At 35.2% G+C, this 21,208-nt stretch overlaps 1 long non-coding RNA gene across 1 annotated transcript in view; it reads left to right on the top strand.

Annotated features, from left to right (window-relative positions):
* LOC139356994 (uncharacterized) overlaps nt 1-21,208 on the top strand; it is a 57,079-nt gene that overhangs the window by 18,186 nt on the left and 17,685 nt on the right. Inside the window, exon 2 of the long non-coding RNA XR_011609603.1 lies at nt 18,591-18,704. This is a non-coding gene — a long non-coding RNA (uncharacterized lncRNA). The remainder of the gene's footprint in view (nt 1-18,590; nt 18,705-21,208) is intronic.

The following is a 21,208-nucleotide window of genomic DNA, read 5'->3' as shown; positions in this document are numbered from 1 at the left end:
TTCTAAAATAGTTTTTTCTAGTTCTGTGAAGAGCATCATTGGTGATTTGATTAAAAAGCATTGAGTCTGTAAATTGCTGCGTGTAACATGGTCATTAATATTGAATCTTCCTAACCATGAGCATAGTATGTTTTTCCATTTGTTTCTGTCATCTCTAATTTATTTGAGCAGTGTTTTGTACTGTTTGTTGCAGAAATTTTTCACCTACAAAACCACATGATCATCTCAATAGATGCAGAAAAAGCTTTCAACAAAATTCAACATCCCTTCATGTTAAAAACTTCCAACATCAGTGTGCAAAAATCACAAGCATTCTTATACACCAGTAACAGACAGAGAGCCATATCATGAATGAACTCCCATTCACAATAGCTTCAAAGAGAATAAAATACCTAGGAATCCAACTCACAAGGGATATAAAGGACCTCTTCAAGGAGAACTACAAACCACTGCTCAGTGAAATAAAAGAGGACACAAACAAATGGAAGAACATACCATGCTCATGGATAGGAAGAATCAATATTGTGAAAATGTCCATACTGCCCAAGGTAATTTATAGATTCAATGCCATCCCCATTAAGCTACCAGTGACTTTCTTCACAGAAATGGTAAAAACTGCTTTAAAATTCATATGGAACCAAAAAAGACCCCACATTGCCAAAACAATCCTAAGCCAAAAGAACAAAGCTGGAGGCATCACGCTACCTGACTTCAAACTATACTACAAGGCTACAGTAACCAAAACAGCATGGTACTGGTACTAAAACAGAGGTATAGACCAATGGAACAGAACAGAGCCCTCAAAAATAATACCACACATCTACAGCCATCTGATCTTTGACAAACCTGACAAAAACAAGAAATGGGGAAAGGATTCCCTATTTGATAAATGGTGCTGGGAAAATTGGCTAGCCATAAGTAGAAACCTGAAACTGGATCCTTTCCCTACTCCTTATAAGAAAATTAATTCAAGATGGATTAGAGACTTAAATCTTAGACCTAAAACCATAAAAACCCTAGAAGAAAACGTAGGTAATACCATTCAAGACATAGGCATGGGCAAGGACTTCATGTCTAAAACACCAAAAATAATGGCAACAAAAGCCAAAATTGACAAATGGGATCTCATTAAACTAAAGAGCTTCTGCACAGCAAAACAAACTACCATCAGAGTGAACAGGCAACCTACAGAATGGGAGAAAATTTTTGCAATCTACTCATCTGACAAAGGGCTAATATCCAGAACCTATAAAGAATTCAATCAAATTCACAAGAAAAAAAACAAACAACTCCATCAAAAAGTAGGCAAAGGATATGAACAGACACTTCTCAAAAGAAGACATTCATACAGCCAACAGACACATGAAAAAATGCTCATCATCACTCACCATCAGAGAAATGCAAATCAAAACCACAATGAGATACCATCTCACACCAGTTAGAATGGCAATCATTAAAAAGTCAGGAAACAACAGGTGCTGGAGAGGATGTGGAGAAATAGGAACACTTTTACACTGTTGGTGGGGCTGTAAACTAGTTTAACCATTGTGAGAAAACAGTGTGGCAATTCCTCAAGGATCTAGAACCAGAAATACCATTTGACCCAGCCATGCCATTACTGGGTATATACCCAAAGGATTATAAGTCATGCTGCTATAAAGACACATGCACATGTATGTTTATTGTGGCACTATTCACAATAGCAAAGACTTGGAATCAACCCAAATGTCCATCAGTGACAGACTGGATTAAGAAAATGTGGCACATATACACCATGGAATACTATGCAGCCATAAAAAAGGATGAGTTCGTGTCCTTTGTAGGGACATGGACGCAGCTGGAAACCATCATTCTCAGCAAACTGTCGCAAGAACAGAAAACCAAATATCGCATGTTCTCACTCATAGGTGGGAATTGAACGATGAGATCACTTGGACACAGGAAGGGGAACATCACACACCAGGTCCTATTGTGGGGAGGGGATAGGGGAGAGGGATAGCATTAGGAGATATACCTAATGTAAATGATGAGTTAATGGGTGCAGCACACCAACATGGCACATGTATATATATGTAACAAACCTGCATGTTGTGCACATGTACCCTAGAACTTAAAGTATAATAATAATAATAAAATAAAAACTTCCAACAAACTAGGCATTGAAGGAACATACTTCACAATAATAAGAGCCATCTATGACAAACCCACAGCCAGCATCATACTGAACAGCAAAAGCTGGAAGCATTCATAGACGAGAATGTCCACTTTCACCACTCCTATTTGACATAGTACTGAAAGTTCCAGCCAGTTAAATCAGTCAGTAGAAAGAAATAAAAAAGCATCCAAATAGAAAGAGAAGAAGTCAAACTATCTCTGCAGACTATATGATTCTATACCTAGAAAACCCTATAGTCTACCTGAAAGCTCCTAGATCAGATAAACAACTTCAACAAAGTTTTAGGACACAAAATCAATGTGCAAAAATCAGTAACATTTTTATACACCAACATCCAAACTGGGAACCAAATCAAAACACAGTCTCATTCACAATAGCCACAAAAATAATAAAATACCTAGGAATTTAATGTCAGACTTTGAACACAGCTTTGAGATAGATCGAAGGCAAAAACAGAAACAGGCTTTCTCTATGCCATCTACATTAAGATGTTTTTGTCTATCAACCAGAATTTTTAATGAGTAAAAGGGAGTTGTTTATCGTGACTTGGTAAAGCCATTCTGAAACACATTTCATAAAATGAATTAACATGTTCCATTTCCTTCTGCCCTCCACAATAAAAAAGGAAAGAAATATCTTGAAAACTTAGTTACCACAGTAAGATAACCATATTTTATGTATGACTCGATAAAGTACAGTATTTTAACCACTTTGAGGTATAGGTTTTTTCTTGTTAGAAAATATTTAAAGAACACTAAAATTAACTTCTATTATATGAAGGTAGTTGGGTACTGGAAGTAGAAATGAGGAGGAGGAGAAAGTCCAAAGGTCCTGTTACGTACTCTTGATTGACCTGCATAGTATGTGACCAACTCCAGAGGAATTGCCTTACAAATTTAAAGTATGTATAGTACATGGAATGTTATGAATCGTAGCATGTAAAAATCATTGTCTTTCTGTCTTTCCTCTTCACAGATATTCTGTACCCATTGCCTTTGGTTTGATTAGAATATTATTTGAAGTAATCTAAAGTATACTCTTCATATTCATCTTTCATTCGTTAATGAATTTCCATAAAAATATTTAAGCTTTTCAAGATGCAATACATGTGTTGTGGCTCTGAACATGGAATCTAAATTGGATTCTACATTCCCTTATTTTGCATGAGTTTTAAGACCTATGTTGTTTGTCAGGTCGTTTTGTGCTATGCCTAGGGTTTAAACTGTAAACCTATGGTTTTAATATAAAAACAATGCATACAATATTAAAAAAACTACAGCATAGGGTTATTGCATCATTAAAGAGAAATAATTTCCTACATTGCTATTCTGAAAGGTCAACCATGCACTTAAAGAGAATGTGTACCAATTCATGTTTGACAACTATACATAAAATCAAATATGAGATTATTTCTATTTCTTATTTTGTCAAATGCATGGCTATTCCCATAACACTGGCAGGGGTGAGGTTGGGAGGGGGAGTCTTTCGATTCTTCCTACCCCTCAACAACATAACAGGGAAATGAAATGCACATCTGTAAATAAATGCATCATTAGATTCTCATCAATTTGTAAGCTTCGCTTGATGTATGGCTAAAATAATCCCACAAGGAAAACTAAAGAAGTGCTTGGTTCCAAGCACATGCCAAATAGATGAAGGGAGGGGGTTGATGAACGAGGACCAAATTATTTAAATGAAGAATTTTGCAGATGCTAGAAATATCTTTTACAACAGTCCAGAATGGGGAACTATTTTAAGTACACAGCTACCAATGTATTCATTAACAGAGGAGAGCTCTGGACATATTAAAGGAGCACAGTAAAACAACTAATGATGCACTTGAGCAGTAACAGGTTGTCATTAGACCAGCATCTGCTCTCATCAGAGTTAATTATTCAGTTGCTTTGTTTTCCAAGTAGGTGTCTGGTAAAATTTAGCAGAATCTTAATTAAAACACATTTTCAAACTCCTTGGATGCTCATATCATCTAAAGGAATCAAGACAATTTCCACCATAAACATCAAGCTTCAGTTGAGCTATCAAAGGGAAGAAGGAATTCAACCAATAAGTGGTTAGGTATTAACTCTTGGGATGCCTGAAGTGTGCAGATAAGGAAAACCTACCTTGAGAAACAACCTATTTTCCCCAAATTACCAAACAGTTACAGCACACAGTCAAATAGCAAGAATACTCATACACCTAATTTGCTTTCACTATGCAGTAGAGAAATGGGAATGTAGCATATGAACTTGGGACATCAAAAAGACAATGTAAGTGTATGTATTTACCCTTGAATTATTTATTTAATCATTAAAATATGACATGCATATACATTTCAACTTCAAAATTTGGAATAAATTTTCAAAAAATGAAAATATTTGCCCAATTGACCACTGTTTTACAATCAGCTGCTAATGTATGGAAATACCATTCCTGGTTAAATCCTTAATATCAATATGAATACAACAAATGTTTGTAATTTCAATATATAATTGATAAAACTGTAACATGTATACTGATGTATATCAATGCAATACTGCTATATTAATATACTGCGAATACAAAAAATATGAAAATTTGGACAATGAGTCAAGAATAATTATTGTGTTTGACCTAATACTTAAGTACTTAGAAAGCATATTGCTAGAATAAAAGGTAAAACAATAATAATAACCAGGAGGAATAAGTATAGATATATTAGGGCAGTAGTGAGGGCAAAATCAGATAATGCTACCAGCACCTTCCTTAAACTGTAAGGATTGTAACTTTACCCTGAATTTTCAGTATCTATAACACTGTCTGGAGGATAAATGTGAGCTATTCAGTAAAAAGACTCTTTGTATGAAAACAAATAATGAATATTGATTTTATTCTGCCATCAAAGTGAGTATGGGGTTAGCATATCTCATAAAATGTGAACCTAGTGCTCCCGAAAAAAAATAAACTACATGCTGATTACTTAGTTTCACCAATTTGGATGTTAGGATATTAACTCCCCAGACTGGGTGAAGTCTACTTGAACAGGTATCTATTTATTGTAATTACCATATAGGTTTTTTAAAGAATAGAATTATAATAATAACATAAAATGTATTAATAATGTGTAAATTCAATCAGTTAATAAAAATACATATAGTTAATATGTCCAATGAACTATAAAGGATATTCAGAGGAGGCTTCAGCTTCTTCAGTTTCTTCTCATCAAGAAATAGCTGATAACCCTAAACCAGTATGACTAAGGCAGCTCTAATGCTCCATTTATACTTTTTTGTAATTCTTATTGCTCTAATTCCATACAGTCTGACTGCTCTATTATGCCTGTTTATCTAAATTTAGTGCCTATCTTTTTTTTCTTTTCTTTCCTTTTTTTAGAAACAGGTCTCAATATTTTGCCCTTCTGGACTCAGACTCCTGAACTCATGCATAAGGGCTTATTTTATTTTACTTTAAGTTCCGGGATACATGTGCAGAGGGTGCAGGTTTGTTACATAGGTATACATGTGCCATGGTGGCTTCCTGCACCTATCAACCTGCCATCTAGGTTTTCAGCCCCGCATGCATTAGGTATTTGTCCTAATGCTCTCCCTTCCCTTGTCCCCCGACCCCCGACAGGCTCCAGTGTGTGTTGTTCCCCTCCCTGTGTCTGTGTGTTCTCACTGTTCACCTCCCACTTAAGAGTGAGAACATGTGGTGTTTGGCTTTCTCTTCCTGTGTTAGTTTGCTGAGGATAATGGCTTCCAGCTTTGTCCATGTCCCTGTAAAGGACATGATCTAATTTTTTTTTAAATGGCTGCATAGTATCCCATGGTGTACATGTGCTACATTTTTTTTAATCCAATCTATCATTGATGAGCATTTGGGTTGGTTTACTATTGTAAATAGTACTGCAATAAACACATGTGTGCATGTTATCTTTATAGTAGAATGATTTATATTCCTTTGGGTATATGCCCAGTAATGGGATTGTGGGGTCAAATGGTGTTTCTGGTTCTAGATCCTTGGGGAATTGCCACACCATCCTCCACAATGGTTAAACTAATTTACACTCCCACCAACAGTGTAAAAGTGTCCTATTTCTCCACAACCTTATCAGCATCAATTGTTTCCTGAATTTTTAATAATCGCCATTCTTACTGGCATGAGATGGTATCTCGTTTGGTTTTGATTTGCATATCTCTAATGATCAGTGATGATGAGCTTTTTCTCATATGTTTGTTGGCCACATAAATGTCTTCTTTTGAGAGGTGTCTGTTCATATCCTTTGTCCACTTTGTGATGGGATTGTTTTTTTCTTGTAAATTTTTTTAAGTGCCTTGTAGATTCCTAATATTAGCCCTTTGTCAGATGGATAGATTGCAAAAATTTTCTCCCATTCTGTAGGTTACTGGTTCACTCTGATGATAGTTTCTTTTGCTGTGCAGAAGCTCTTTAATTTAATTCAATCCTTTTTGTCAATTTTGGCTTTTGTTGCAATTGCTTTTGATGTTTTAGTCATAAAATCTTTGTCTGTGCCTAAGTCCTGAATGGTACTGCTTAGGTTTTCTTCTACGGTTTTTATGGTTTGGGGTTTTATTTTTAAGTCTTTAATACATCTTGAGTTAATTTTTGTATAAGGTGGAAAGGAAGGGGTCCAGTTTCAGTTTTCTGCATATGGCTAGCCAGTTTTCTCAGCACCATTTATTAAATAGAGAATCCGTTCCCCATTACTTGTTTTTGTCAGGTTTGTCAAAGATCGGATGGTTGCAGATGTGCGGTGTTATTTCTGAGGTCTCTGTTCTGTTCCATTGGTCTGTATGTCTGTTTTGGTACCAGTACCATGCTGTTTTTGTTATTGTAGCCTTGTAGTATAGTTTGAAGTCAGATAGCGTGATGCCTACAGCTTTATTCTTTTTGCTTAGGATTGTCTTGGCTGTATGGGCTCTTTTTTGTTTTCAGATGAAATTTAAAGTAGTTTTTTTTCTAATTCTGTGAAGAAAGTCAATGGTAGTTTGATGGGAAAAGCATTGAATCTATAAATTACTTTGGGACATATAGCCATTTTCACAATATTGATTATTCCTATCCATGACCATGGAATGCTTTTCTATTTATTTGGGTCCTCTCTTATTTCCTTGAGCAGTGATTTGTAGTTCTCCTTGAAGAGGTCCTTCATATCCCTTGTAAGCTGTATTCGTAGGTATTTTATTCTCTTTGCAGCAATTGTGAATGGGAATTCATTCCTGATTTGGCTCTCCGCTTGTTTATTGTTGGTCTACAGGTATGCTTGTGATTCGCACACATTGATTTTGTACCCTGAGACTTTGCTGAAGTTGCTTATCAGCTTAAAAAGATTTTGGGCTGAGACACTGGGGTTTTCTAAATATAGAATCATATCATGGGCAAAAAGAAACAATTTGACTTCCTCTCTTCCTATTCGAATACCCTTTATTTCTTTCTCTTGCCTGATTGCCCTGGCCAGAACTTCCACTACTCTGTTGAATAGGAGTCATGACAGAGGGTATCCTTGTCTTGTGCTGGTTTTCAAAGGGAATGCTTCCAGCTTTTGACCATTCAGTAAGATATTGGCTATAGATTTTTCATAAATAGCTCTTATTATTTTGAGATATGTTCCATCAATACCTAGATTATTGAGAGTTTTTAACATGAAAGGATGTTGATTTTTATCAAAGGCCTTTTCTGCATCTATTGAGATAATCATGAGGCTTTGTCATTGGTTCTGTTTATGTGATGGATTATGTTTATTGATTTGTGTATGTTTAACCAGCCTTGCATCCCAGAGATGAAGCCAACTTGATCTTAGTGGATAAGCTTTTTGATGTGCTTCTGGATTCAGTTTGCCAGTATTTTATCGAGGATTTTTGCATCGATGATCATCAGGGATATTGGCCTGACGTTTTCTTTTTTGGTTGTGTCTCTGACAGGATGATGCTGGCCTCATAAAATGAATTGGAGAGATGTACCTCTTTTTCAATTGTTTGGAATAGTTTCAGAAGGAATGGTACCAGCTCCTTTTTGTACCTCTGGTAGAATTCGGCTGTGAATCCATCTGGTCCTGGGCTTTTGTTTTGTTTTGTTTGGTTGGTTGGTTTTTTTGGTTGGTAGGCTATTAATTCCTTCAAGGCTTATTTTATTCTTTGCTTTTGCATTTGCTCAAGGCCTAGTCTTTAGGAATTAAGATTTTCATGGCGGACTGTAGCTTTGGGCAAACCAGCTGTGGAAGGGCAGTAGAGTCAATGCCTCTCTCAAATTTTAGTGTTCTGTGTACCACTGTGGTGACTGCAGGTCAGATCACCCAGCTCCTGCTGAGAAGAATATGCCATTAATCAGGTAACAGATGGATCTGAAATAGTGAACCCAGAAGGATGAGTTGCATTTATCTCTCAAGCATCTGTCTAGAAGTAGATGGGGATGGGAAGTTCCAGCTAGTGGCACCAGCCTGTTGCAGGTCATTCAGGACTCCATTTACTTCCATCTGTTACTCCTGAATCTTCTTGGGCATTGTTGTTGTTTGCTTAAGTTGGGTCATGGTCACATCTTTATTCTAGCTCATGGAATGAAAGTAAAAAATGAAGAGGGTACAATAAATTACTTTTAAGTGAGTGACATAGTAGCTGTACACATCGCTTCAGTTCACATTCCATTGGCAAGAACTGAGTCCCATGAGCCAATGCTGCAGCAAAGTCCAGGAAATATAGTCTATGGTAGGTCAATCATGTGCCCAGCCAAATATATTTTTCAAAGAGATGGAGAGAATAGACTCTGCTGGGCAACTAGCATAGCTGGAAGGAAATAAGCTGAAACAGATAATCACCTAGAGTTCACCTGCCTTTAATTGAATCAGTCTTCTTGTGAATGAAATTAAAATAATGAATGAGAGTCCTCTATCTAAGCAATGCCTATGTATTTTCATTAAACAGCACCTATGTAACAGTTTCTCCAGGAATTACTGTTTAATCACTTTCCAGTCAATGTCAAGTGGAAGACCTTATGTTTCCATCGAACCCACCAAACAATTTTACCTTTGATCCTAGTTCTTGGAAGCATATAGTGATCCTGGGTATAATTGGGTCCCGCACTTCATTTTACAAATGAGAAAACTAAGGTGAAAGATGATGCGGTGGCTTATGCCTGTAATCCCAGCACTTTGGGAGGCTGAGGCAGGCAGATCATGAGGTCAGGAGTTTGAGACCAGCCTGGCCAACATGGGGAAACCCTGTCTCTACTAAAAATACAAAATATGAGCTGGATGTGGTGGCAGACACATGTAATCCCAGCTACTCAGGAGGCTGAGGCAGGATAATTGCTTGAATCCAGGAGACAGAGGTTGCAGTGAGCCGAGATCACACCACTGTCCTACAGCCTGGGTGACACAGTGAGACTCAGTCTCAAAAAAAAAAAAAAAAAAAAAAGGAAAAACAAAGAAAGATGATACAGTGACAAGAAATGGTCTCCCTATGTCTGAGATTACTAGCCTGGGAGTCTGGAAATCTGCGTCCTAGGCTCTGGTACTACTTCCTATCTCTTTCGTTCATTCTTTCAAGATTTACGTTGTATTATTTTAGTCCAGAGAAATGTAATAACACCAGGTGGCGGTGAGGTGCGCCTTCAGTGCTAGTCTGAGTTAAACCAGATGAAAACAAGATAGAACGTAGAAAGCTAAGTAAGGGACCACAAAATGAAACATCAACGTATTGGCCTCTGTCTGTCTTTCCATGATTACTCACCACGATCTCCTTTTATACACCCTATTCTGCTTATATAGCCTGTGATTTCTAGGTCTCATGCTCATGGAGTGAAACAAAACAGGGAAATTAATGCACGTATTACAGGGAAAATATTGCCCTTGTACAGAAATGCGCATCATTGTTCATATGGTCTTATTTAACATTCTTTGTCATCATCCTGTAAATCTTAATTACTACAAATTAATCTGAATAGAGCAAAAAGCAGTCTAGAAAATTGAATTAGAAAAATTACATTAGTTTACATCTCATAATTCATTCTTGAGTAAAGTTTGAGAGCTACTGGTGACTACTGGATTCCTCGTTGTGACATAAAAATTATTAGAACAGGAGGAATCATACTTTTGTCCAAAGCATTATTCACCCTCAGTCTATTGTGAGTATGATCTTCTTAGACTAGTTAAGGTTTTAAATTATCCAAAATCAACTCAATTCTAAACTCAAAGTAAGGATGTCATATCTGGAGGCCAATTCTGTATGGTAGCTAGAATAGCTTAGTATAGGGTTGATATTTCATTTTAAAAAACATTTTTCATAATTTGTAGATTTTATTCTTAAACCGTTCTTTTAGTATTTTAGTTTAGACTTGGTAACCTGTAAGGTTCAATGCTTCTTAAAGAACTTGGAGCTTTTCACTTTTCATTGTTAACTTTATTTTTCTCCCTTTCCCCCACCTTCCCTGCCTTCCCACCTTCCTTTCTTTTTCCTTCCCTTTCACAAATATTGACTCAGCACTTAGTATGTATCAGGTACCCTGCTAGAGATTAGGGCTATAGAATGAATGAGACAGTGTCTACTTGCACTAAGCTTACAATCTATTAGTGATAACAGATACTAACTTACAATTTTTCTAGTATTGTAAAAGTTAATAGTGCACTCTCTGGATTTGGGGATTTAAAAATCTCCTTTCACCAATTCTGCCCTCTGAACTTCTGTGAAATATTCAAGTTCAACCCAAAGAACATTCTTTGTTCTAAAAAAAAAAAAAAAAAAAAAAAAGCTTTTCATATTAATTTCAGCTCAACAAAAAGACTTCTGAAGTCAGGCTTCAGAGGTACACACAAATAAGTGGTTAATGGGACACTCGCCTATCTGGGCCTACCCACAGCTTTCCTATCCCCCAAAGCACTCCATGGCCAGAGCAATAGGGAGTTTTTTCAGTAAACACTGAATTGACTTTTGGACTCAATAATGCCAACTTGATTTTTTCAGTTACGCTGGTGATACAGTGTACTTATCTACAGTGGTTTGTGGACCTGCTATTATTTTTACGAGTTAGTCAACTTGAAATTTAAGAATGGACTATAAAGCCATCGCTTTATACAACCAGAAGAGAGAGAGAGAGAGACAAAGGGAGAGAGAGAGGGGGGTACTACACAAAGAAACTTAAAAATCCCACCACAACAGATGGCCTGTGCCATTTTGAATTTCCTCTCCCTAAGGAGTACACCCTTGTAGAGGCTATTAAAGCTTCTGTTTGCTTGAGAAAATGCTGTTTCAATATTGATGGCTATATGTGTGTGACCTCCATCGAAAACAAAGTCACAGAGATTTGCCTTTAATTCAGAGGAGTGAAACAATGAGGTTGGAAGACTAAACCAACCCAGTGTCACATGCATCCTTGAGAACTGATTAAAGTGACAGCAGTGAAACAAAATTGCACCACTCAATACAAGATTTGTCTCAAGGAATAAAAATAAAATAGGCATATTACTCCTCAAAGACACATATTTTATTTAGTTGTTAAGAGTAGAGTGTTGGAATTTTTGAAGAACTGTTGCTATTTAATAGAGGTGAAAGTTTTAATGTGAATACTGCCTGTGTGAGCGCGTGTGTGCAAAGTTGGCGTGACACATTCTGCTCAAATTAGACTTCTAAATAACTAGTAACAGCTGTGGTGCTTAGAAATCAGTTTGGTTTAAATGATGATGTCATGTGCTTATATAAGTAAAATAGGTGTACTTATTGAATGGCAGAGTATATAACTCACTCTTTATCTAAAAGAGTGTAGGTACCTTTGTTTGGAGGCTATAAATATGCCACACCTAAAAGTAAATTATATTTTTCAACACACCTAAAATTTTTATCTTCATGCACTACTTAAAAGTATGTATGTCCATATATATAACAGAGATAAGAGCAGACATAAAAATTATTTCAAGGCAGCATGAAAAATTACCCAATAGTTATATCCTGTACCTGAATTAAGATCTGTGATATCGGTGACTGGGATCCTCCATCCATGATTTAAAATAATAAGAAGAAGAAGAAATAAGAAATAAATAAATGTCAGGAAACAGTCAAGTTTGTAGAATTACATTTTTATTTTCCAAAAGCACATTAACAGCAGAAGCTAGTAAATAAAAATTACTAAGAAACAATTATAATTAAGCTACTAATTCTCTTTTCTACAGTAAATACTGGATAGAGATTAATGTCAGGGAACATGCTTGCCCTAAAATTTAGAGAAAAAAAAAGTCATACAGTAAGCACAATGAATATTTTTAGCTGATCTGACTGTAATAATTTGAGAAATGGATGGTATTTGAGGGGAGAAAAGCGAGCATATTTTAAAATTAAGTATATAATGAAGATTCTTCTCTATTACTAGAGGTCTGAAATCATGAGTAAGTCTAAATCCGACATCTCTCTTCACACTCACAAAGATAGAAAGATAGCAGTTAGCAGCACAACATACTTATTTTGATATTGTCTTATAAAAGATCAGGTTAATTATAAAAGCATTATTCATTTATGTGAAAAGATTTCACGCATGTTCTTGATTAAAGAAAAGCTCAAAAGAAATGAATTATTTTTGTTTTAAAACTAAAAATATGGCTCTTTTAAATGCCTTTCCTTCCAAAACCTTAAAAAAGAGAGAGAGAGAGAGAACAGCTTCTCATTCAGAAACACAGGAGACAAGTGTTCTTCCAGGGAAGGCTACATTCTTCACTCTCTGCACCCCTCGTCTTTTAACATTGAGGGAATCTGGTGCTAACATACTTTCTTCACAAAATCACCAGTGCCTCTCATTTCAGCTATTAAGTATTTAAAGGCAAGTAGTTTGAGAGTGAGTCTATCTCTTCTTCTAATCCTGTGTGGGCTAAATAAAGTCCAGATTCTCAAAATGGCTTGCCATCTTAGAGAAAGAAGGAAGAAGTGTTTAAGAGGACACATAGAGGAAGAAGTGTTTCCAAAAGAAGTTATGGTGATATAATATGGTAAGCAAAAAAAAAAAAAAAATGTTTGCTATGTCCTACACTCAGCTGGAACATCTCCTGTTTGGAGATATTTCACAAAACGATTTCACAGACAAATGGTTTAATGCATGGCCAGCCAATTTAGCCTTTATTTTAAATATATTCTTTATGCATATAGATATTTTGAGATTGTGCCTTCTGGAATGATTACTGAAACCACATTGAAAAGTCATTATGCAGAAACATGGGTGTACAAATAGTTCATAGCTTAGGGGAACTATAAATAGAACTGGCTGAATCTTGTTAAAGAGTTCATGTCCTGGTTATTTAAAAGAACTATTTTGATGGCATCGATTAGCTATAACACTTCTAATTAGCATTTCACTAAAATAAAGTACAAAAACAATCACACTCAAGTTTTGGAAAGGAATATTGATGAAAAATACACTGAATTGAAAAAATGAAATATGGTCTAATTCCAACAACAGGGAAAGTTTTCTTTTTCCTTTATGTCATAATTTTTTAACTCTAAGGACATGTAAAGCAAGTACCTGTAACTTTTTGGTTTACATGTTCTAGAAACCAACGGTAATTGAAAAATATAGAAATACCTAACCAGATTCTTAAAATTTCATAATTGTTTGGAACCAAGTGATTAATACCCCATAAATCATTCTAATATTATGTGACAATGACAATTACATGTGTTTTTGGTATGACACTAGTTACTATCAAAGGGGTTACAAAATGTGATTTTTAATTTTTAAGGTATATTTATAAATTTGATACGATAAAACTGCATGCTACTCTTAATAAAATCCCAGCGTCTTATCTTAGGAAGTAGTCCTTGAGTTATGATACCCTCACTGTATTGTTACTCTTCTCAGGGAATCCTTAAGTGACTAGCAGTCTCCATTTCAACCTTCCCACTTGGTTTTTCACATTTAATGGATAATTGCTTGTATTTCACAATTTTAGGAAGAAATGGACAATGTTTTGATACTTTTGGCAGACTACTAAAGGGTGCTGAGATATAGTTAACATTGAATATAAATATAGATATGTATATGTCTGCATGTAGGTATGAAATATATTTGCTGATGTGTATATACATGCCTGTGTACATACATACATATATCCTGCTTCAGCAATTTACGAGATCACAACATCTATCTTAGTAAAAACTACCTTGTTTGGGGATTACTGTGCACAGTCTTAGCCCTGAATGAGATTGAAAGTTCATAACTTCACAGACATTCATGGCTAGTTTTTTAAACTTTGATGAGTTTAAATTTTACATTATTAAACAACTTAGTTATCTATTGCATGAAACTATTTGAAAGTATTTAAGGTATGACTTACTCATTGATACCAGATTTTATAAGCTTTCTATATGTAAAACTATTTTAAAGCATTCCATCTATTAGACCCAATATTAAATATCACTGTAAAAATAAGAAATAAAATATTGGATGACCAATTCAAACACCCAACACAAAATATTTCTATCATATTTTTCATAGGAAAATAAAAAATAAATGCCTTATCTCAAACTACATAAAGAAAGATAGTTTAGGTTCTTATGTAGTACATGGGCATTGGAGTGATTTACTTGATTTTCACATAGTTCTTACCCTTAACATATTTATACTCTTTTCTCTGTCCCTCCATTTCTTTAGCTGCTAACAAGGGTAATGTCAACCCAGCTGAAACTGATTAACCAACAACAATCTCATTTTAAATCCGTTATAAATAATTTAAATATACGGACCTCATGAAAAGTGGTATGCTACAACATGATGCTTTAAGAGTTCAAACAAGACTGTGCCATAATATTTCAATGGGACTAGCTGCTTCATTCTGTGTCCTGTGAAGCATTATGCATATAGAATACTGAGGTACATGGTGGGAAAATTAAGGCCATGAACAGCAGGAAAGATGTTTTTACAACATATGCCAATGAAATAGTCATTTGCCATCACTTACTTAAATGAACCAAAAGATAGATAGTATTTTGGGCATTTATCCAAAAAGGAGGGTCTGGTGGGGAATGCAAAAGCTTCAAAACTAAAGGAAATCACTCTGAATGCATTTCAAACTAAAAGCTTATGGTTTAATTTAGATCTGCCTTATTAACCCATATTAATGGATAGTAATCACTTCAGTTATGATCTCCATGTATTAAAATAATATTTTCATAAAGGGCACAATGAAGTTGGATATATGTGGGGAAATAAAACGATTCAAAAAAACAGCTAAGCTTAAATGATACCTCCATATGAACTTGGACACGTCTTTCACTTCTTAAGTTAATCAGATTATTCAATCATAAAAACATATTCAAACATACAAGGAATACAGTACAGTTATTATTTGTTCATTCAGGAATACCTCGTTGAAGAGAAAACCAGATACCTTTTTGGCTCTCATCAGGCCAGTAATAATAATCTACCATCAGCATTAATTTGTTCTGAGGCAAGTATCTGACCTAAGATGGGCCAAGCTAGATCTGAAGATTCTTTAAAAATAAACTACATATGGAGAGCAGTAAGTTGCTGGTCAGGTTGTGATATGTGATGCTTGGAATTCACTGGTTAGGGCCGGGCGCGGTGGCTCAAGCCTGTAATCCCAGCACTTTGGGAGGCCGAGACGGTCGGATCACGAAGTCAGGAGATCGAGACCATCCTGGCTAACATGGTGAAACCCCGTCTCCACTAAAAAATACAAAAAACCAGCCCGGGCTACAAAAAAAAAAAAAAAAAGGAATTCACTGGTTATGTTTCCTGCCAGATGGACTGAAAGATGGAAACCAGTGTTTGTAGCAGAGAATAGTGTCCTAAAAGCATTCACAGTGTTGTGTATCCATTAACTCTGAGGGCTTACTGGACCCTTGCTGGTCTCAGAGTTACATTAGGTACTCCAGTGTCCTTCAAATACCTCTCTTCTGTCTAATACAGCGAAGTCATCTTCCTATTCCTTGTGCTCAAAAGAATTATAATTAACATACCAACAAATCAGCAAACATTTCTGATCATTTACTTGATGCTTACCAATTCTGAAGACATTGGGAAGAATCAGTAGATTTAGACATGGTACAGGAAGGTGCAATTAACTCATCCAAACTATTGTTATCCAGCACACATTAACTAAATAGCTACTATGCATTTTACTAGGACCTTAATACAGAAGTGTGTAAGGCACAGTCTTGGCATAAAAGCCAAAAATTGGAATAAATAAAAGCAAAAAGGATGGTGCAGTGGCTTACACCTATAATCCCAGCACTTTAGGAGGCTCAGTTGAGCAGATCACTTGAACCAAGGAGTTCGAGACCAGCCTGGACAACATGCAAAAGCCTGTCTCTACAAAAAAATACAAAAACTAGCTGGGCATGGTAGGGTGTACCTGGAGTCCCAGCTACTTGGGAGGCTGAGGTGGGAGGATCCCTTGAGGCTGGAAGGTGGAGGCTGCAGTGGGCCATGATCATGCCACAGCACTCCAGCCTGGGATACAGAGCCAGACCCTGTCTCCAAAAACAAAAAAAAACAAAACAAAAATACAGGCACTTAACATAAATGAAACCTAGTGTGTAGTGTAGGAAAGTCTAAGTTGCTTAGAGAAGCTAAACACCAAATATAGTGGTTGAGGGAGGTATCTCTCCACCTGGACCTGAGGGCAACCTTATAGAAGCCTATCTGGGGCTAGGAAAGCAGCAAAGAATTCCTAAACTCTTCAGAAGCCTCCTCCCTGCAATTCTCTCCCATGCTCAGGCAGAGAAGTTTTGAGAAGCCTGGAGAAAAAAAGAATTGCAGTGGGATTAGGGTGGACAAGAGTGGTTTACATTATGACCAGGACCATGAAAAGGACTATGGACATCAAAAGCAGGTGCGAAAACAGCATGACCATAGACCATATAGAAGAAGGCAAAAGTCAGCAGGGACCCAGGTCCACACTCAGACCAGACTCCCTCCTGCCCCCTCCAGGGTCCTGATGAAGGATGGGATGTAAACCCAGTCGCCACCCTCCCATATAGATCACCCCAGATGAGAAAGAGAGGCAGTAGAAGCCAGAATGTTCACTGTACTAAGTTTACATTCTGAACTGATAACATTTAAAACAGACTATGACTGAGATAGCTTGAAGGGGCAGGTTTACTTTTTTTTTTTTTTTACCCCATGGAGGACTCATCAGCTAGTTGAGTTTAGTTACAATACATAGAAGTATTTTAAATCTGTTATAATACATAGCCATGTAAAAAGTCTGAAAGAAGAAACTCATATATATTAAATAGTGAAATGCACCATTCATTAATTATATAATCCCCCAAGATTGTACAGTTCCTGAATATGGATATTCGGTCCCAGAAGACAGAAAACATAATGTAAAAATAACTTTCTATTTACATAATACAAATTATTATTACAAAATTGACTTTTGGTGGTAAGACATATTGATATTCAGTGAAGAAAAAATGCTTTAAATTTGTGACTTGCTATAAATCTAGAAGATGTAAACTCCAGACTTGAACTTGGAATATTTAGGTCCTAGCTCTGTCTCATATGAGTGTGTTCTTGAGTATGTCACTTAACAGATCTGAGATATATTTTATTAACCTGTAAAACAGAGAAAATAAAACCTACCTCATATAATCGTTGTGAAAACCAGATGACAATATATGTAAAAACACCTTAAAACTTCAAAGCTTTACAGACATACGATTAAAAATGTAACGCTCAAATAGCAACTCTTTCATAAAGAGTACTTAGTAGGTGGCCTTGATTACTCAAAAATTATTTACGAGTGGCTAGAACACGATGTAGAAGCAAAGTAACCCCAAATTTTTGATGGTTTAATATAACAAACTTACATTTCTTGCTCATGCTATATATCTAATAAAAGTTGGCAGGAGACTGCTCCACAGTCGCTTAGAGCTCCAGGCTAACAAAATCTGCATCATTTTATAATGCTGCCATATCAAGCAGTGGCATCAGAATTTGCCACATTACTGGAACAGAAAGTATATGGGGTACATATACACCTTAACTGCTTCAGATGAATGGTAACACACTTCTCTTCCTTTCAAGGCCCATTGGCCACAATTTTTTACATAACACCCACCTAACTGTAAGGAAGAAACTATTTGCATGTGTCCAAAAACAAAAGAGAGAGAAGTGAATATGAATATGCTTTATAATCTCTAACAAAAAGACACCATGAGAGATAGAAAAGATTTATAAAACCTGTTAATATATTTTAAAATAAATATTTAATTGGGAAGATGAAGCAAATATATATAGGTGTGTGTGTATATATATGTGTATATATATTCATTAAAACATAAGTAAGTGCAATATTTCTAGTGACTATCACTTCAGAATGCCCAAAGGTGGAACATATGATGAACCTCACTGTTTTTTCTGAAAATCACACATCTTCTTTTCTTCTGGTAAGAGTATCTTTATTTTTCTTTTGCAGAATTATAATTTGCATCATCTCAGCCTATGTGCCAGAGGGGTGTATGACCCAGAAGTGACTATATTCAATTATTCCAGCAACAATGACAGGAATATGACCCTAGTACAGGCAAATGTAAGTCAATTATAAAATTATTTTTGTACTAACGATGGAGAAAATTTCTTTTTCCAGTGGAATTACAATTTGAACTGAAAATATAAGCCTGGAGCTGCAAGAGGTAATCACATGGAAAGAAGAAGAAATGTTTTTTAAATGGGAAACGAATAAAGAAGAATTAATGACATCAAATCAATGAATCCAGCAGAGCCTGAAAAAATACAGCAGTGCCAATAAATTCTCCATTTTGTTTCGGTTGAGTTTCTGTGGCTTGCCATGGAAACAGTCCTGACATACATGGGAACCTTATGGATTGGAATAGTTGCACTGGGCTTTACAAGGAACGAGTGTGAAAAGTGAGCTCTGGAAGATAAGTAGGACTTAGACAGCTCCAGAGGAGGTGCATGGATAACATCAGTGATGATTAATAGCATAAGGAAAACACAGAGGCAGTAATGATGCATATTGAATTAACTGGATTGGAAAGTATATGGTGGTTAATAGTGACAAACAGAATTGAATGAGTAGTGCAGAAATATATTATAAAAGATCATAAAATTCAGGCAGACTATTTTTAATTTGGTAAAATAAGCAGTGGGGTGCTGTGCAAGAAGACAATAAAACACAAGTGAAACAACAGAAACTACAGATAGCACAGATACATAGAGTCTCCTAAGCTATTGACATTATCAACTCCAGACAGTAAAACTATGCTTACCAAATTTGAGTAAATAAAATACAACCTTAAGTTTTTGGCAGGAAACTTGAAACTATAAAAATTGCTATGGCAAGTTTGAAAAGAAACAAATGTGAAATTCTAGAATAGAAAAATAAATGAAATTAACAACTAAGTGGATGGTTTTAACAGAATATATATACATATCCAGAGAGCAAATTAGGAAACCATAAAATCAGACAGAAGTAGTTATTAAAAATAGTAAAAGAAATGTTAAAATGATGGAAAAGGAGTAGGGTCAGAAACATAAAGAATACTGTGAGAAGTTGTAGTATATGTAAAACAGAAGACCCCAAAATAGAGGAGAAAAAGCAAAGGACAAAAGCAATTTAAACACAAAATCCCTAACAGTTTTATCTTAAAAAACTGATAAACTACATGAACCTATCAACTCAAAAAAACAAAAACAGGGATCAAAAGCAGTATTGATGAGAAATAATTACATAAAAAGGAGTAACAGTTATATTGGCAATGACTTTTCAAGAGCAATGTGGCAATGGGATGACATTAGAATAAAATTTTCTGTATGCTGGAATAAATAATCACATAACTAAAATTGTATGTTGAGAAAAATATTAAGATTAAGAGTTAAATAAAGACATTTTTGAATGTAAAGAAACTGAGATAGTTCACACAAACTGAGAGTAAAGACATTCTAAAGTGTGATCCTGGAGACTGATTTGAGTGCTGACTCCAGTTCTTGCATGGTCAATTAAATAGTAATAATAATAATAATTTTAAAAATAAAAAATAAAGTATTATCCTCAGAAGGAAAAAAGTGATCCTGAATTAAAAGTCAGAGATGCTAGAAGAATTCAAGGAAAGTGATGTGGTAAATATGTGGGTAAATCTAAGTAATCATCAATAGTACATAAAACAATAATAATGAAGCTGTTAGAGGCTTGCACATACACACATAGGTTCAACAGCATTACAAACAACAAATACAGTCAATTGAATTAACGTGTTCTAAGTTTCTTCCATTGTTTGGAATGAAAATAAAATTATCAATTTTAGAAGCTGATAAGTAAAGTTCACGTGTTATGATTTCCAGAGTATCTGCTAAAAAAGAGAAAAAGAATATATACTTTTTAGACTTATAAAATGAAAAGGGACTAATATAAAGGAAATCCTTAATCAATCCAAAAGATAGGAAAGAAAGAAAGAGAAATATTTGGCAGGTATAAAAAATAGAAAGCATTTGGCAAGATAGTATATTTAGACCTAAATATACCAAAAATTACAGGAAATTTAAATTTTTAACAAGCAAATAGACAAATTCCTAGTAAATAAATCTTCAAAACTGACACAAGAAGAAAATGAAAATTGAGTAATCCCAAACCAAAGAAATAGAATCTGAAAATCTGGAGCCAGATGTCATCAGATTAATTTAATCTTAAATGATTAAATTAACCATTTAAGAACAATAGAAAACAAGGCTTATACAAACTCTTACAAAAAAATTTAAAAATAAAGTATGTTCTCCAACTTAGTTTAAAAAATCAGCATAGCCTTGATTTCAAAAGTCAACAAGAAAAGTAAACAAAAATAAATCATGACAACTTCAAACACCAACCATCAAGTCCAAAAATCCTAAACAAAATATTAGCAATCCGAATATGTAAAAATGATCATATATCATGAATAACTTGGGATTATTCCAGGAAGGCAATTGTAGCTTAATATTAGAAAAAATATGTAAAGGGGATTTACCACATTAAAGAACTAAACATTTTACTTTTTATTTTTACATCTATTTATTTATTTATTTATTTATTTTTGAGAT

This window comes from Macaca nemestrina, chromosome 11 (genome assembly GCF_043159975.1).
Source record: "Macaca nemestrina isolate mMacNem1 chromosome 11, mMacNem.hap1, whole genome shotgun sequence".
NCBI classification, from domain to species: domain Eukaryota; kingdom Metazoa; phylum Chordata; class Mammalia; order Primates; family Cercopithecidae; genus Macaca; species Macaca nemestrina.
The sequence above is the reverse complement of the archived record's forward strand: the minus strand, read 5'-3'. Positions and strand labels throughout refer to the sequence as shown.